This window comes from Neolamprologus multifasciatus, chromosome 17 (assembly GCF_963576455.1).
Source record: "Neolamprologus multifasciatus chromosome 17, fNeoMul1.2, whole genome shotgun sequence".
NCBI lineage: Eukaryota > Metazoa > Chordata > Actinopteri > Cichliformes > Cichlidae > Neolamprologus > Neolamprologus multifasciatus.
Genome location: NC_140455.1, coordinates 35,405,063 through 35,422,316, shown reverse-complemented (window position 1 = coordinate 35,422,316; position 17,254 = coordinate 35,405,063).

Genomic DNA, 17,254 nt, shown 5'->3' with positions numbered 1-17,254 from the left:
CCTTAGTTATGCTGCAATAGATGTAGGCTGCCGGGGGATTCCCATGATGCATTGAGTTTTTCCTTTCCAGTCACCTTTCTCGCTCTCTATGTATTAACAGACCTCTCTGTGTTGAATCGTATCTGTTATTAACCTCTGTCTCTCTTCCACAGCATGTCTTTTATCCTGTCTTCCTTCTCTCACCCCAACCGGTCGCAGCAGATGGCCCCGCCCCTCCCTGAGCCTGGTTCTGCCGGAGGTTTCTTCCTGTTAAAAGGGAGTTTTTCCTTCCCACTGTCGCCAAAGTGGGTTTTTCTCTGTATCTATGAAGCGCCTTGAGGCGACTTTTGTTGTGATTTGGCGCTATATAAATAAAATTGAATTGAATTGAATTGAATTGATGCTTTTTTGAGAAAGGCAGGATAACAGGATATCATGGTGTCAGTGGAAAAAGCCTCAACTTTATACAAAGAGACCAACATTGGCATTATAGTTAGCTCAAATTCAAACCCACTGTAGCTTTTTTTGAATTACACTATTTACTGATTACAGTACAACAATCAAACATTCTAATATAACACCATTGCTGAAGAATAATGCCAAATTATCACAAGTTATTGATTCATTTAGCTAAATGAAAAAAATGTATTAAGAGTAAACACTAACATTAACCCAAATTAGCATTTCTTAGAGGGGTTCATTGCTATTCACCAAAACTATTCTAGTTGCACTGGGAGTCCCTGTTTTGCAGACGAGTGCACGTGTAATTTCATTTGTTGGAGATGGTAAGTGCACGCTGAAACACAGCCTTGGCAATTACAGTAACAGGGAGCTATTTACACCTTGACTAATGCGGGTATAAATGTATGGATGATGTCTACTTCTCTATATTTTTTTTCCTTCTCTTTTTCATTTCCTCTTTTCTCCCGTTTCACTCTCTCTCCTTCCTCTGTGTTTGCTGTCAGGGCATAATACCATGTTGCACCAGTGTCACCGAGTGTTAATACCTTAGCTGTCATCGCAAAATCCCAAGTCTCCTGCCCCTTTTCCTCTCTCCACCCTTATTCACATCAAAGGTTACTGCACGTCTATCCCTCCACCCCCGCCCCCTTTGAAAAAGACAACTATTCGTAAAAGGCAGTCCAGACAGACTGACAAACAGACAGTTATATAGATAGATGCTTTCCATTTTCCCGGAGATCAGCGCTGTACCACACACAGACAGGCACACAGGGGGATTATTTGGGAAAATTCCAGGGCATTTGTTCCAGAGTGGCACCGCGGGCCTCTGAACACCGGCGATTCAGCTAATGTCACTGTGTGAAAGCATCAATCTGTCAACAAAACCCTACTTTGTGGGTCAAAAGGCTTTCAGCATTGCAGAAAAAAACAGGGGAAAAAAAACAACAACAGCTTCACATTTCTCCAATGAGTAAGAGAAAGAGGCCTCGAGTGAGACTGAAAGGAGAAAATTGTTACCATTACCTTGGAAAGGCAAAGAAAGTACACAGCTGGAAAAAAAATAATCAAGATGGTTATTTTTATTTTACTTTTTTCTTCTTCTTTTTTTTTTTCAATGAATGCCGCTGCTCCCTTGCATTATCAAAATTGATCGTGGCTATAATTTCAGAGGGGGAGAGAGTGAGAAAGAAAGAGGTTCGGAAGGCCCTATTGTTGGGCCGGCACATATCAAACGCTGTGATATTGTAGCAGTTAAGTGGTAATTTTGTTGGGTGCACGCAGTTTTTTTTTCTAGCAGAGTGATGCCATTCTCTGTTATTATTTTTTTTTTGCGATTTTAACCGGTGAAAGGGACTCATAGAGCCGATCACAATCACATAAACCTTCTTTTCTGTTTGTATGCTGCACCTGCATTTTTCTTTTTCGATTCTGAAGTCTACGCGCATCCACATCAACTTCCTGCCTTTTTATTCTCAACACCACTGGAAACTAATATCTGTCATCAGGACAGCCGATATCATGCATTCCTTTTCCCTTCAGATGACATGTAGATGCTTCGGTTTGGCACGAAATGTTTTGTGTGTGTGCAAAGCATGGGGATGTTACGCAAGTTTGGAGGTTGAAATAAGAATGAAAGCGGCATTGCGTGGCAATTTAGCCAGAATCAGCAAAGACGAAAAATAACCGAAGGAACCCAATTTTGCATGTCAGGAGAGATGACATCAGCTACTGAAACAAAGGCATAATCATCATCAGAGTGACACGCACATGAACCCATGTGCAAACACACACCTCGCTGCCCTCCAGAGGTATGCTATCTGCAGCAGGAAGTCCCATGCAGACACTTCCCGTTGGTCCCAGGAACAATGGCTATTGTCGTAAACTGCGCCACTCTGATATGCCGTGACCTCACCTCCGTGTCTCAGCTGACAATAAATCCTCCACCTTTAAATGGACCCAGTGATGACAGATTAACAAGGTAATGGCGCCAAAAGCACAAAAAAGCAGCAAATGAGGTTAAAAGTGGTAAAATACGTAAGACTGGGGTCAAAAAAGAAGCTTGGATGCTTTCAAACTGTATTTTCCTAAAATTGTTCACCATTGTTTAAATTTGTCACCAAATTCTTACGGGGAAATCTCAAGTTTAAAATACACTTGCTTGCACTTCTACCAAAGGCTTTCAAAGCACCATCTTCCACACATGCTCTTGTTTCCAGGAGTTAAGAGCCTTTACGTGATATAATACTAATAGACCCTAGGTTAAACAGAGGCCCAAGATTAAACTCCACTGATTGCAGTGGAGTCAGGACTCCTCATTTCCCAGCATATCTCAACAGCCCAGCATCCCTGTGTGTGTGTTTACACAACCAGTTGAGCGCCACTGCAGGAAGCACTGTGGCCTTTATTTAATTAAATGCCAAAAGAAGATCTACAGTTTTGGTGTTAATTAAGTATTTAGTAGGGAATTATATGTAATTATAAGTAAGTCAGTAAGCATTTAAGTATTAGCGGTATGTTTGGTATCCACCAGATACCAAGAAAATATGGGGCGGTATTACCTCATCATCATCATCATTTATTTATTTATATAGCACTTTAAAAACACACCTGGTAGACCAAAGTGCTGTACAATACTAATATGCACATAGTAATAAAACCAGACATAGCAATACAATTTAAAAAATAAATATCAGTTACCCACAGAGTTAAAAGCCAGGGAATAAAAATAGGTTTTTAATAAAGACTTAAAAACTGGCACTGATGTAGCCTGTCTAATATGGAGAGGAAGGTTATTCCAAAGCATCGGTGCAGCAACAGAAAACGTTTCAGCCGTGACTTTGGGACCGAAAGCAGCAACTGCTCAGCTGACCGAAGGGAACGAGTGGGGACGTGGGGCTTCAACAAGTCAGACAAATAAACAGGTGCCAGACCATTTAGAGATTTAAAAAACAATAAAAGGACTTTAAAACGGATCCGGAATTCAATTGGAAGCCAGTGTAAAGAGGCCAAAATCGGAGTGATGTGATCAAATTTTCTTCTGCCAGTTAAATATACCAATATTTTTATCTTCAAACGACAGGTTATGTGGGTGAAAGCAGTACGTCATGACTTATGAGATAAACCATCAATTTATAGAAACAAACTAAAGCATGAGTATCAGTCTGATACCAATCAATTATTTGGATTGATCTGCCCACCTCTGGTAAATATATGCAATCAGAATCCATCTTTAATAATCCCAAAAGACATTATGCTGTATATTATTAAATGTAAGTGGGTAAGCATTGAGTAAAAGTGAGTATATTATAGTATAAATATTAAAAACTAAGGCTGTTGTGCATGTAATACAGAACAAAATAAGAATTGAGAGTGAATTTTGAATTTAATTTTTAAAAAACAGAAAATGATGATGGTGAAGTCATTCCGCACGGCGCTTTCATATATGTACATTTGCCACACAGGATGGATGAACCATATATAGCACATTTGCTTCCCCAGACAATCTCGCCATTCCAACTTCTGTGCTGCAGCGCGAGATAGATAGAACGTTTCTGGAGAACATATTTAGAGAGAGAGGGAGAGAAACAAAGAGCTTTGTATTCATTAATCACCCGATGCCACAGCTCCAGTGGTCTTTGTAGTGTGGGAAATTATGAAACACAACCAGGCTCCCTTACCTTATGCTTAGCATGATCCTCGAGGGTGTTAGAAAAAAGCTTCCAACATTCAACAGTGCTTTTTTTCCCTTTTTGACACAATGCATGTGTGTAGTGCAACATCCCTTCATCCCCATCTGTACGGAGCAGATGCCGTCAGGATGCTTCTGGGGATTAAACGCCTCTCGCAAACACAATCTGTCTTCGCCCCCCCACTACCCATTCACATCTTCTTCACCTTTCCACCTTTCTTTCATTTTCCTCTCTTATTCTCCCTTGTTTATTATTTTATTATTATGACGCCTCCATTTGTCTCCACCCTCATATTTCAGCGGCTTAATGCTCAATTGTTCATCACCTTTCCTACCCAGGTGTCAAAAGCCGCTCAGCCTCCAGTGCTCACCACACGGGATGCATTTGATATTAACTTGAGATTTAAACTTAAAAAGCTGCACTGAGAAAGCCGGCCTTGTGTTTTGGTTTTGAGAACAACTTTGCCATTTTGATTTAGTGCAATTGCCCAAAACCATGTTTCCAGACATCGCAATCAGTTGTCCAACTGTGCACAAATGAGCAAATCCACATCCCCTTGTGACTTGAAAGAGTTACAAATAATTAACTGAAAGTGAGCTGCTGGACACCCACCTTTACCTGACATATTTTACCTTAGCAAATAAAAGATAGCGTAACAGATTTACAGAACAAAACAAATGTCATATACTTCTATCATTTTCCAGTATGTTACAAAATCAGGGCTTCAACCGTGTTATTATTTTTCACTCATAATTTTTCTCACAACCGCTTTGATCCTTCGCTCACACCGAGGCTCCTGCTGAGTCTACTGGCTTATCACCGGCTCTGAGCTCTGTTCGTGTTCAGCTGGGTGAAAGTGATTAAAGCGTCTGATTAGGTTTATTGTCACAAACATTTTGTGCTGATCTTCCCATGATTGACTGTGGCAAACTCTGTGTCTTCACTCGCACAAAGAAGAGTTTCCACGCAAACCACTGCTAGCATGCTGTGCATGAAAGCAACGGGCATGCGGGAGGCTAACCAGCCAGTCACCAGTTCCAGTCCGTGGCCAGTCAGTCAGGGGCATCTCTAGTGTCATCCAGAAGAGGTCAATCTAACTGCTAATAGACATCCCTCCAGGCACAGCGCTTATTAACACAACTTGTTTATCAGTCTAGCTTGAGAAGACAAGAAGTGATACGATTCCCTTATTCGGTTTGAACATTTTCACTTTAATTTGTCTCCTCTCTTTGCTTCTCCTACATTTATTCCTAGAGCTGTTTTCCTGCAATCCAACCTTATAGGAAAAACAAAATCATGGTTAGTACGTTGGATTCAACATGAGCCAGGCCAGACTGCCCTCCCTGTCACACGCCCGTTAAAGTCGCAGTGGCACAAGTTCATATCTACCTCTGTATATTCACTGAGAACGATATCTAAAATAAAAATCACGCTCACCGTTAATGCTTTAAAGGCTGAGCATATACACGGGACTCTTTGAATGAAACATTATGTGCATGTTTGTGACAAAAACTCTGCGTGATAGAAAAAGAAGTAAATTGTGCATGTGTGTAGTGTGTGCAAGCATGGCTCGAGGGGCGAATGACTTTTATCCTTCTGTCAGAGGGAATGTGTCAGATTTCGACTCTTTTGTTCCTTGTCGCCGAGCCTTGTCGTTACGTCTATCCGCGCGCGCGCGTGTGTTTGCCTGCCATCCCTGTCGGCTTTAGTTATTAGTCACTGGCTCTGTCGAGAGGTGCCTTTTTTTTCCCAAATAGTTTGGAAGTCATAAATCCATAAGCAGACAGATGTAAGCTGGCGACCAAATACAGACATATATTAGGCATTCCCCTGGATCCAGCAAGCTGCTTGATGGGACATAAATGTAATCATATCCTTTCTCCTAAATCCCTCAGAGCTTTCACATTCTCCCTTCACCATTGCTGATAGACTATTAAGATACAGATGCTCCTGTGTATACACTACACTAAGTCTGTTGAGATCATTCTCATGTATACCATATGTCTCCCCTTAAATTTTGATGCACTGCGTCTTCTCTGAAGTGTTGATAAGACATTTGAGTGGAATACAGCGAGCATTATGGTCCACGGCATACTGTGGGCTGCAGCGCTGGAACGATCACAAAGAAAAAGCAGAATGAAACGGAGAAACTGAGCGAGCACATTTTGCAAAAAGGTTATTCAGCGTAGCATGTAATAACCAAAATGGAAACCGAGGTGATTTTCCTGTGTTTTTGAGGTAATCTGTCTGTGTGTGAGAATGAGAACGAGATAGGTCGCATCCTGTCTGCCACCCAAAATGTAAACCCTTTGAAATCATTATGCTACTATTACTGTAATTGAGTTTGAGAATAATACCAAATGCTTCAATAATACCAGATTACGAATTCATTATGATATGCTATAATAATGCTGGCCAGATGCTGCTGTTTTGTCTGGCCGGCAAATGAATCTAATCCAGACTGGACATCTGACAATGGAGGTTTTCATAACCCCCAGATGACTTTGAACAGGTTTCTGGTTGTATTCATTTGCAAAAAAGGGAAAAAAAGGGGAAAAAGTACTAATTAAACACAGGAAAAAAAGCACAGGAAATCAAAGCTGGCAGCAGCACAATGATTGTAGGTGAACAAACCCCACCACCACACCACAAAAAAAAATCTGATACCTGAATCTGTTGTCTAGTATTGTTACATTAAATTAAAAACATACTTTTCCCAATGTTAGTCCTAACATTACAGTTGAAACTGAGGCTACGTAAGGTTAAATGTTAGGTTGTTTACTGGCAATTTATGTAACAATGCAATGATGTGGAGTGAAGCAGGAGCTATGCAATGAATGTCTAACCACAACTTAAACCTTCACGATTAATTAACTGTAAGGTTGTTGTTGTTTTTTACATCAGATACTTTGAAACTGTGTCATCAGTTTCTTAGTCAGAATAAAACTATTTGCACTGCTCAGAATTCCAGAAAAGCTGGGATAATGTTCCGGTTAGCGTGCCATAAAAATAATAATCCAAGCATTATACAAGGTACTGGTAACTGAGGGACTGTTTATTTTTATATTATGGATAAGAGCACTTATAGAGCTGGTGACCACAAGTAAGACATCAAAAATGAAAGAAAAAAGTAGCAAAGTAATGACAAAAACAAATGCCGAAAACCCCCGAAACACACAAGTGTAACATTTTTAGTTTTGCAGAAATCTGTATACTGTAGCCTACTAGTTGTTGGTCCAACCACATGGTGGAAATGACTATACACTTCCCTAAATCGTACTATGTGTTTTTCAGATGAGTTGAATATGCAGAGCGAGCAGTTTTAGGGGGATATCTGATCATAACACTAATAAGAGAAGTTTTGTGTCACAGCTGCCTGGCGTCTGCTTGCAGGCACACAGTGGTGGTTTCGGAACAGGAAGCGCCGCCTTGACCCTTGCTTCCTCCATTGCGCCTTGTTTATGTTCCAACGACTTCCTGCATTTCTCTGTCATTTCTCAGGCTTGGAATAGACTTGGCCAGTGGATAGATACATCATGATATATTTGTCTAGCGAAAGCGTATACATGTAGAAACGTAAGCTAAAGGCGGTGGGATACTTCCTAAGAAGAGCAGATTGTTGTGGTGTGATTGTAATGTCGGCTTCCAGTCACTAGAGGGTGGTTGAGCCTGAGCTATGTGAGCGGGACTCAGCTGTGGGGATACTTTGCCTGACAGGAGGTAAGATTATTGACATGTTTCACAAAATGATCTCTGCTCTGTGTGAAACATTCTTGGCACTCAGGCTAAATAGGAAAAGAAGAGTTCAGACACATACATGTAAAAATAAAGGAGCTGAATGTTTGATTTGATTTAATTGTTTTACTTACCAGTGTTATAATTTTTGCTTTTTAAGTTTGCCCAAAACAGACTTCAATAATTGCAGAGAGTCTTAGTAAAGTAACTAGAATGTGACCGTTTTTATATGTATTTGCACTTTGTGTGTTTAAGTGCTGCTTTTTTTATAGTCTGCCTTATTGTGGTACATGTAGAGAGAAGAATACAAAACAGAGAGACGACATTATCTCTGCAGCCACTTCGCATACTGTAATTCCACTTGATCCACAAACGGCTCGAGTTGTATTCTCTGCTCAGAAGTTTTTCAAGGTTTAACGTGTGTGTGTGTGATAGAGAGAGACAGACCGCTCTTCCTTTGTTTTATTAAACCCTCTTGAACACAAGTTTGATTTTCACCAGTAGATTTGTGATAATAAACGCCAGCAAATGTCACCGGTTTGGTTTGGGCTTCAAAGGCTGGTTATAGGACTGCTCTGTAGTGCAGGAGCGTGGGGCACGGACCCATCCTTACTGACCCAGCGGGGTGTCTCTTGGCCAGACACTTGAGCTTCAGGCCCCAGGGGTCTGATACAAGCTGCCAAATCCTGAGAAGGTAGCTGTACTACAACCTACTCAAAGCAAAGAACGATACATGATTAATATGTGTCTGCGCGCCCTTTGTACTTGCTGATAAAATCAAAGATCTTTTTCAAAGCTTTCTTTCTGAGGCCAAGAATTTGCCAGGGAAAACTCATGAATTGCCCCCTAACGTTTTACAGTATTTATTCTGTCTAATACAATTAGTAGTTATATGCAATGCATTTTTTTTTTCCAATTTATTTTTTGTGCGTAAGGAAAGAAATACATCAAAATTAATAGTCGAGATTTATTTGATGGGATGATAGAAGTTATATGGCATCACAGAAATCTTGACAGTCTTCAAAGGAACCAGTGGGAATGGCTGAGAGGTCAAAGACAGCTTTGTGCTCTTAAAAGAGAGGAAATTGATTATAAGATGTTAAGCATTAAATGTAATGTTCATAATGGGCTGACACAAAAAAACAAATGACAACATTCATGAAACGACTGTACGTGCAAGAAAGTGAGAGAGAGAGAGGCAGGGAGAGGGCTGCACATGATCTTGATTGGGAACGGCTTTAAACAAATTAGGCTAATTCTGGTGCCCAGTTTGAAGGCAAGGCAAGTTTATTTGTATAGCACAATTCAACAACAAGGTGATTCAAAGTGCTTTACAGAGACGAAACAAAAACAAATAAAAAAGCATGATTTAAAATTGATTAAAACAAGCAAACTAACTAACTAACTAATTAACAAACAAACAAACAAACAAAACAGTATATAAAATCAAAACAGATAAAATCAGAACAGTAGATAAAATCAGTAGTTAAATGTAAGTTTTGAAATTTAAGCTTAAAAGTGTGGATTTGGTGCTTTATTCAAATGCAGCTGAGAACAGGTGAGTCTTCAACCTGGATTTAAATAAACTGAGTGTTTCAGCTGATCTGAGGCTTTCTGGGAGTTTGTTCCAGATATAAGGAGCATAAAAGCTGAATGCAGCTTCTCCATGTCTGGTTCTGACTCTGGGAACTGATAAAAGACTGGATCCAGATGACCTGAGGGATCTGGAAGGTTCATACTGGGTCAGGAGGTCACTGATGTATTTTGGTCCTAAACCATTCAGAGCTTTATAGACCAGCATCAGAACTTTAAAGTAAAAAAAAATACCAATACAGATTGTGGCAACGTTTCCTTTTAAACCTAAACAAGGAGGCTCTTACAGTGTTGTATTAGCAACATATTAATGCAGGTCTAGACAAAGACAAAGGTTTTAAGTTTGTATCCTTTAAGAACAGCTATCCCGTCAGCCTTACCACAAAAAGTCATTAAAAAGCGAAAGTTTGCATAAACAGTTCATTCAGTTAAATATGTTAAATATGTACATTTCAGCTGGGGGAAGCTATCAAAACTCCAACTAATATTACTCCTTCGACATGTTGTAAACTGCAGACCTCTGATATACCGCTCACATGCTTTAAATTCTGATTTGGTCTAGGTTCCTGACTACGCCTTCATTTGTGTTTTCATCATACAACTATGCTGAAGAGTATTATTATTATTATTATTGTTATTATTATTTTGCAGCTTGGAAAAGATCGTTGTTCGATTTAATAATTTCTCCAATTTTCCCAAAAGGTCAAATGCAATTACAAAAATGATTTTCACGTTACTTAAAGCCTTAATTCTAATGAAAAGTATAAAATAAATTATTTGCTCATTTTGAATTTTATGCCAGCAGCATACTTTTGAAAAAGGGGCCGTGTCATCACAGCTTCTTTTAACCGCGCTCTCTATGTGTTTGTAAGTATTTGCATCAGCAACCAGGTTTTAAAGCAAAATATTTTCCCATTCCTATTATATATGGTAGTTCAGCTGGAAGAGTTTTATTACGTTATATGTTAAAGTGTCAGGCAGGTCTGGACAGCTGCTAGTCTTCCCAACTCTGAGCCGCGCTGTTGGAATACCTCCAAAGATTGTTTTAGCATTGTCTTGCTGAAATAAGTAATGACTTCTTGAAAGCATTGGATGATAGCATGCATTGCTCAGAAACCTGTATATAAGGCATTTGTACCTTCACAAATGTAAAAGTTCCCCATGCAATGCATGCCATCGCATTTGTGCTATTTTTAGACATTTTTCCACTTTATGCCAGGTCATGCTACAGAGAAGGTGACAGTGTCTGTGAATGCTAGGGGTGGGGGGGGGGGGGGGGGGAATCGATACTGTGTAGTATCGTGATATTTTGTTTGCTAATAATGTATCGATACAGCAGAAATTGATATTTTGTTACAAAAAAGGTTTTTGTGCTCTGACTTCAGAGCATGTTGATCCTTTTTCTGAGCAAGAATCCTGACATTCCTTCACTGTCCAAATGTGTTTAACTTTTTTTGGCAGCAATAAACATGACAGTTTACTTATTTTAATTTAAGACATGTTTTATTTTAATTAAGTTTAAAACTTTTTTATTTAATGTAAAATTATATTTTGTTTTAATTTACTTTCAAATTCTTCAGTTGCTGAAGGGGCTGCATAGTTTTCATAAACTGCATAGTTCAGAATAGCTATAATTGTACCAGATGGTTGCGTTCAGTTAAGTTGGACTAGACTGTAATACAAACCGTTCAGTTTGTCAACAATAAAACTGAAATGAGAGAAAGACTGAGTGTGAGACTTTGATATTAGATAAAATGAATATTGATAAAGTTTACCTTTATGTACAGAATCTGAATATTGCAAAATATTTTTAAAAATTGCAATAATATCGTGTCGTGCGTTAAGTATTGTGATAATATCGTATCGTGGGATGTATGGTGATTCCCGCCTCTAGTGAATGCAACTGTTGCTTTCAGAACTATTTCTTAGCTTATGCAGCGATTTCCATCCTTTAAGTTTCTAAAACACTTAATCCAGTATGGGGCTGCAGGAAGGTGGGTACTGGGACTATCCCAGCTAATACAGGTAGCAAGAGGCCTGCACTATGAAGTAAGTTTAGCATGCTAGGGGTATATTTCTGTTAAGTGAATTCACTAACCCTATATCAGCAATGACGATAAGCAGTCACATGAAGCTGGTTACCAACTTGTCAAATTAACGTAGGGTTTCCTAATTTAATTATGAGTGTGTTCGCACGAAAAGGTTGCTGCTGGCACCATCTGACCAATCACAAACGTGGATAAGTCCTGGCAGAAGACTGACTGATCAAACAAAGGAAGAGAACTATAATTTTAGAAAGATATGAAGAGGTTAAACATACAGGATATAACATACATAGAGTGAAAGCAACACAGCCAGTGCAGACAGCATTGCCATATGAGTGAATGTAAGAGGAAAAGCACTGTACAGGAGTTTAGTGTAAAGAACGTATGAATGCATGTGAGCTTTAGTCAGTAAGACTGGAAAAGAGCAACTATATTGAAGACAAGAAGGAAAGCTGTGTAAGTCAACAGACAGTGTAATATCAGATCGCATTAGGACACAGGAGAATCTGATAGTATGTCATGAGATTAAAACAAAGAGTAAAGAACAAATATAAAAGCTAAATTCATCAGAGTACATGGAAATTTGACCCACAAATACTAAGAGGTGTTTAAGGATCACATCAATGCTTACAGAACAAATAAACTGTTTTAAAATAAAGTGTTAGACCTTCCTGCTCTACACGCGCGAGTTCCCAGGAATCTTCCAGGAATGGAGGCGCTATTTTCTTAGTAAATATATCTCAGTTTTCACCTTGTAGTAAATTAAGAAGACAAAGAGTTACAGGATGATGGTGGTTAAAGTTTCCAGGTGTGATATTAAAGATACGAGGGACCTTTAAAATAGAGAAATGATTATATGTTTATACTGTAATAATATTGATAATTTAGCAGTCATCCTCAAGCACCTGAAGGTAAATTGAACTGAAATGAATAAACAAAAGCATCATAGACCTTGAGACGTTAGAGCACACGCAGGCACACTCACACATATGCAGAAACACACTCGCACCATGGGAGAGAGAGACGGAGAGAAAGACAGATCCCTGAGTTACCTAGCTGCTAAACACTGAAGAGAGGAGAGTGAATTTGGAGTGACATCCCAGTTATTGCTCTTGACATTTGTGCATCGTCCAGGCGCATATGTGCAGTAAAAGCCGCACCTAGGGGAAACTGTGTGCGTGTGTGTGTGTGTGTGTGTGTGCGCACTGATGAGCTAAGCACAGCTGAGGACAGACAGTGAATGAATAATAAAGTGTGTCAAACCTGACCTATGCGGTCACTCTGCTGAGACTTTCCCTTGTTTGACCGCCTCCCCGACCTCCTCTCTAACACACACAGACAAAGCCTCTTGTGCGCTAACTTTAGAACGATGAGACACCAATGATTGTCTTTGTTTTTCAGCTTTAACATACAGCAGCTATTGAACTGTGAAAGTGAATTGGACAGGGATCAACCATATAATATAGTTTTGACAGCCTTTGAAGCGCATCCGCTCTGCCCCCACGCTTCTGCTGATTGCCCCTGAGCCCTCTTTCTCCTCTGCAAAGGCATACTGTGGCATTTACAAGGTACAGTGGGCAGCGGGACGCACATTAGAAACAACTAAGCATACATGGATGGAGAGCGAGGTAACAGTGATTTAGGGTGAATCATTTTGGTTGAGTGAAACAGCGATGCGACAGCAAATAAGAAGCTTGGCAAAAAGACAATTCGCAGCTGGTGACCATCACAAAGGAAAAAGTAGTGCCCGCTAATCAATGTGAAATGCTTTAACGCTAACATATTTTATAAAATATGCTGTTACTAAGTGCAAGACAAGGAAAGCTTATCTGGGAGCTACAGATGGCTGGCAAATAAAGGAGAAAACAACAGAAAGTGTCTATTGATCGGTTCTCTCCACCATGATATCGCCAAGCTTTTCCAAGTCTCTGCATCCCAAAAATATGTTTAAGAAAAAAAGTATATATTTTTGGATCCTTTTAATGATTAAATCAATAACAACAACTTACATCACAATTGTTTGTCCGGATGAAGAATATTCCAGCGTGGCAGTAGACTGTTGCTATCGATTTAACAAATATGAGAGAAGAAAATTTATGAATGGATTTTTGCTGCAGGCTGGTAGCACCCTTAAAGACTTCAAGAGACTTAATGAGTACTGTACAGCCTGTCCTTCCTGTGCTGTGCATTTGCAGAGAAAGGCATTCTTTCACAGGATACCCGCTCACTCATGTTTTAATGGTGTAAAATAGCCTGAAACCTCTTATATATGTACAGTGGCTGAGGTCTGACAATGGCAAAGAATACGGGATTTAAACCACTGAGTGTGAGTAAATTTTCTTCACAACCTGAAAATGATGTTTCCCATTTCCCCCCCTATTTTGATCTGTATTTGTGAATGACAAGTGAGCACCTTGCTCACTCAGACTCCAGGGCAAGACTGACTATTTATCGCTGGCTCCATCTTCTTGCTCTGAGCTACAGCTCGGTCATTGCTTACCTTCCTGGTTAAGAGGTCCTGTGTCTGATGTCTGTTTGGTTGTGGTGCCCAGTCTTGAGCAGCTCCCAGCTCAGTCAGTATCAGCAGGGGGATGCCATTGCCTACATATTGTTCTTTGATTGGGCGACTTAGTAAAACATCATTGAGAAAAGACCCTACATCAATCAGAAGCACTCCTGGAGAAAAAAAACCAAAGAGATAAATTGGCCAAATTACTCAAAGGAAGTTTTTTGTTTTTTATTCAGTACAATTAAATTTTATTTATATAGAGCCAAATCCCAGGAACAGTTGCCTTAAGGCGCTATTTTAAAAGAACAGCAGGGGTTTTCCTGGCTCAGAATGGGTCTTTAGGAAGTTATTATGTGCTTAAGCCCCCAACAGGTCATTGCAGATCGGCGCCCTTCCCTGAAACTGCTTCTGCCAGAGTTTTCTTCCTGTTAAAAGTACGTTTTTCTTTCCCACTGTCATTGAGTGCTTGCTCATAGGAGGTTATTTGATTGTTGGGATTTTCTCTTTATTATTGTAGGGCCTTTACCTTAGAATATAAAGTGCCTTAAAGTGATTTTTGTTGTGATTTGCTGGCGTATCAGTAAAAATGTATTAAGCACAACTGGCTATGCATATTGTTTAAACAAGTCTGTGTTCATTTACTTGATGTAAGTCAGCACATTTGCCTGTTGTTTATGGCTATACAAAATCGTTTTCAACATCTAAAAAATGGCAATATTTGTATCACAGTACTGGTGATTCTCCTTTGATGAATGGTCATTATCTCTCTGGTGGGTGCCAACATTTTTCACATCCAGGAAAATTGTACTTAACGGCTTATGCAGTTGTTAATGTAGCATCACAAATGTGGTCTAACACTGTTAGAAAGCTGCAGAATAATTTTGACTTGTGCCCAGCATGCATTTATTGTTATAGTTATTGGCATTTTTTTTTTTTTTTTTACAATTTTGGCTGAGTGTTGAACAATAGCACAAAATGTTGTGGCTCAAACATTAAATCAGACTTGTCCATTTGTGCATTTGTCACGAGTCTCTTCTTATTTGAATGTTTTCTGATGATTTTCAGGAAAGGGAGCAGTGTGAACCCATCTTCATGGGGTGTTTTCATGCTGTCATTTTGTGAAAAAAAATCACAGTATGTGATCAATATCAATTGATTGATTGAAACATGTGCAAACTTAGAAAAAATACAGTTTTTAAGCCCTAACCATAGTTTGTACAATTATAATGAGTTTGAAATTCAGTATTTGGTATCATCACCTTCGCAGGCTTTCTTGTCATTTCTTTAAGCAGTTTTTAGAATTAGTTCTCCAGGCTGAGGAACATTTAAAGCTCTTCTTTGGATGGTGAACGCATGTAGTTTCCTCAATTGCGTTAAAGGACAACCTGCCAATATATGCCAAATTTTCCCTCAATGCATTTGGGAATCACAATGTTGGTGCACAAACACATGCCTGTCTAATTGTCTTATCTTTGGTATTTTTCATAGATTCAGCTAAAGAAATTGGTACAAATTATGTGTTTTTGCAACAAACTACTAGCAACAAAGTGTCTACAGATGCTATTTAAAATTGGCTATTTGCTAAATTGTCTAAAATGAGTCCAAAGGAAAACTTTGAAAACCCCTCAAAATTCCTTGAGAAATATTGCTCAAGAGCATTAAAAAAAATCTTAAAAGAAGGTACTTTGAAAAACAAAATATGAAGAAATAAAGGTTGCCTTGAGACTTTTACACTGTACTGTATGACAAATAATTAGCTTTATTTCACAAGTTATCAAAGTCAGGGTTCTACTAATAAATGCACAAGTTGTCCCAGTTTCATTGACATGAACTAATGGTTCCAACCAAATACCATTGTCTTATCAAACAGGTTATCTAGGCAAAAACATGGCCTATTTTCATTTGATATATTTTTCTGTCTGGCTTCTACTTCACAAACCATGTGCCAAACGTTTCTCCACTTTTTGAGTCCTTTTTCTGGCCTACGTGTGAATTTTCGCAGTCTGGATGAGGACCAGTTTTTAATTAATTTCGGCACCACATAAAAAAGGCTATGTAACATATAAGAAAACCCCCAATATTTACCGCCTGCCAAATTTACTTAGTTGCCAATGTTCAAGTTCAAGTTAAATTAAGTATGCGATGTCATTTTTAAAAATGAAAAATTTGAATTAAATCAGCCAATGAGTGAACTAGGAAAGAGCGATTTGGACCAATGGGGAAGAAGGAGGGTGGCACTGCTATGTATGCAAATTAGACAGTTTAGTCAAGTGCTGTGTCCCAATTCGGGGTATGCACGCTTGAAGTACGCGCACTACGCGTACTACGGACGGTGCGTACTATAAGTACGGGAAGTGCGGAAGTGAGAGGCTTGTGAAATGGGACGGTATATGCTTCGTCGCGCTGTTCAGGTTGCCTAGCAACCATGATACTAACCGCGAGACACGTTACATACAGCTTTGTTTGACAGAAATGAAGGAGAAAATTGTTTTGTTGGTCATTCATTTTTGTCATGACATCACTTTGATTAGTTGAGTATCTGAGGCTGAGACCACAGGACTGTAAAACATGATTGTTGGGCTTCATTTCTGTACTGAACAGTCATTTAAGAGTAGCTAGTAAATAATAATTAGTTAATGTTGTTCATGAGACTAAAGTCATCTCACTATGGTAATGTAAATATAATATGGCCAATATTATAGTATTGTCAGATTATATATATATATATATATATATATATATATATATATATATATATATATATATATATATATATATATATATATATGACAAGCTGAAAGTCAGTGATATATATATATATATATATATATATATATATATATCACTGACTTTCAGCTTGTTGTGTTTGTGGATATATGACTGACTTTAATTATCCATAAAATCATCAGATTCTCTGTAAGATTAAGGTCGACTATATGTATATTTACAAGTAGAGGCTTTAAAACCAAGTTAATGCTGAAAGTACAAACATCACTAATGTCACACAACTTTGCCGACATGTGGCCAATAGAGATTGAAAATGTGACGTCATTCAAGGGTAAAACCGCAAAGAATTCTGGGAACTCGTGGCAAGAGGTACTAGCGCACGCAGGCTTTCAATTGAAATCAGTTACACAGCGATAAAAAGAAACACAAAAAACTGTCAAGAAGCGGTTGTATTATTAACTGCAATAGCCGGTCGCATGACAGCCATGAAGCCGACGGGTAAAGAGATCGTTTTT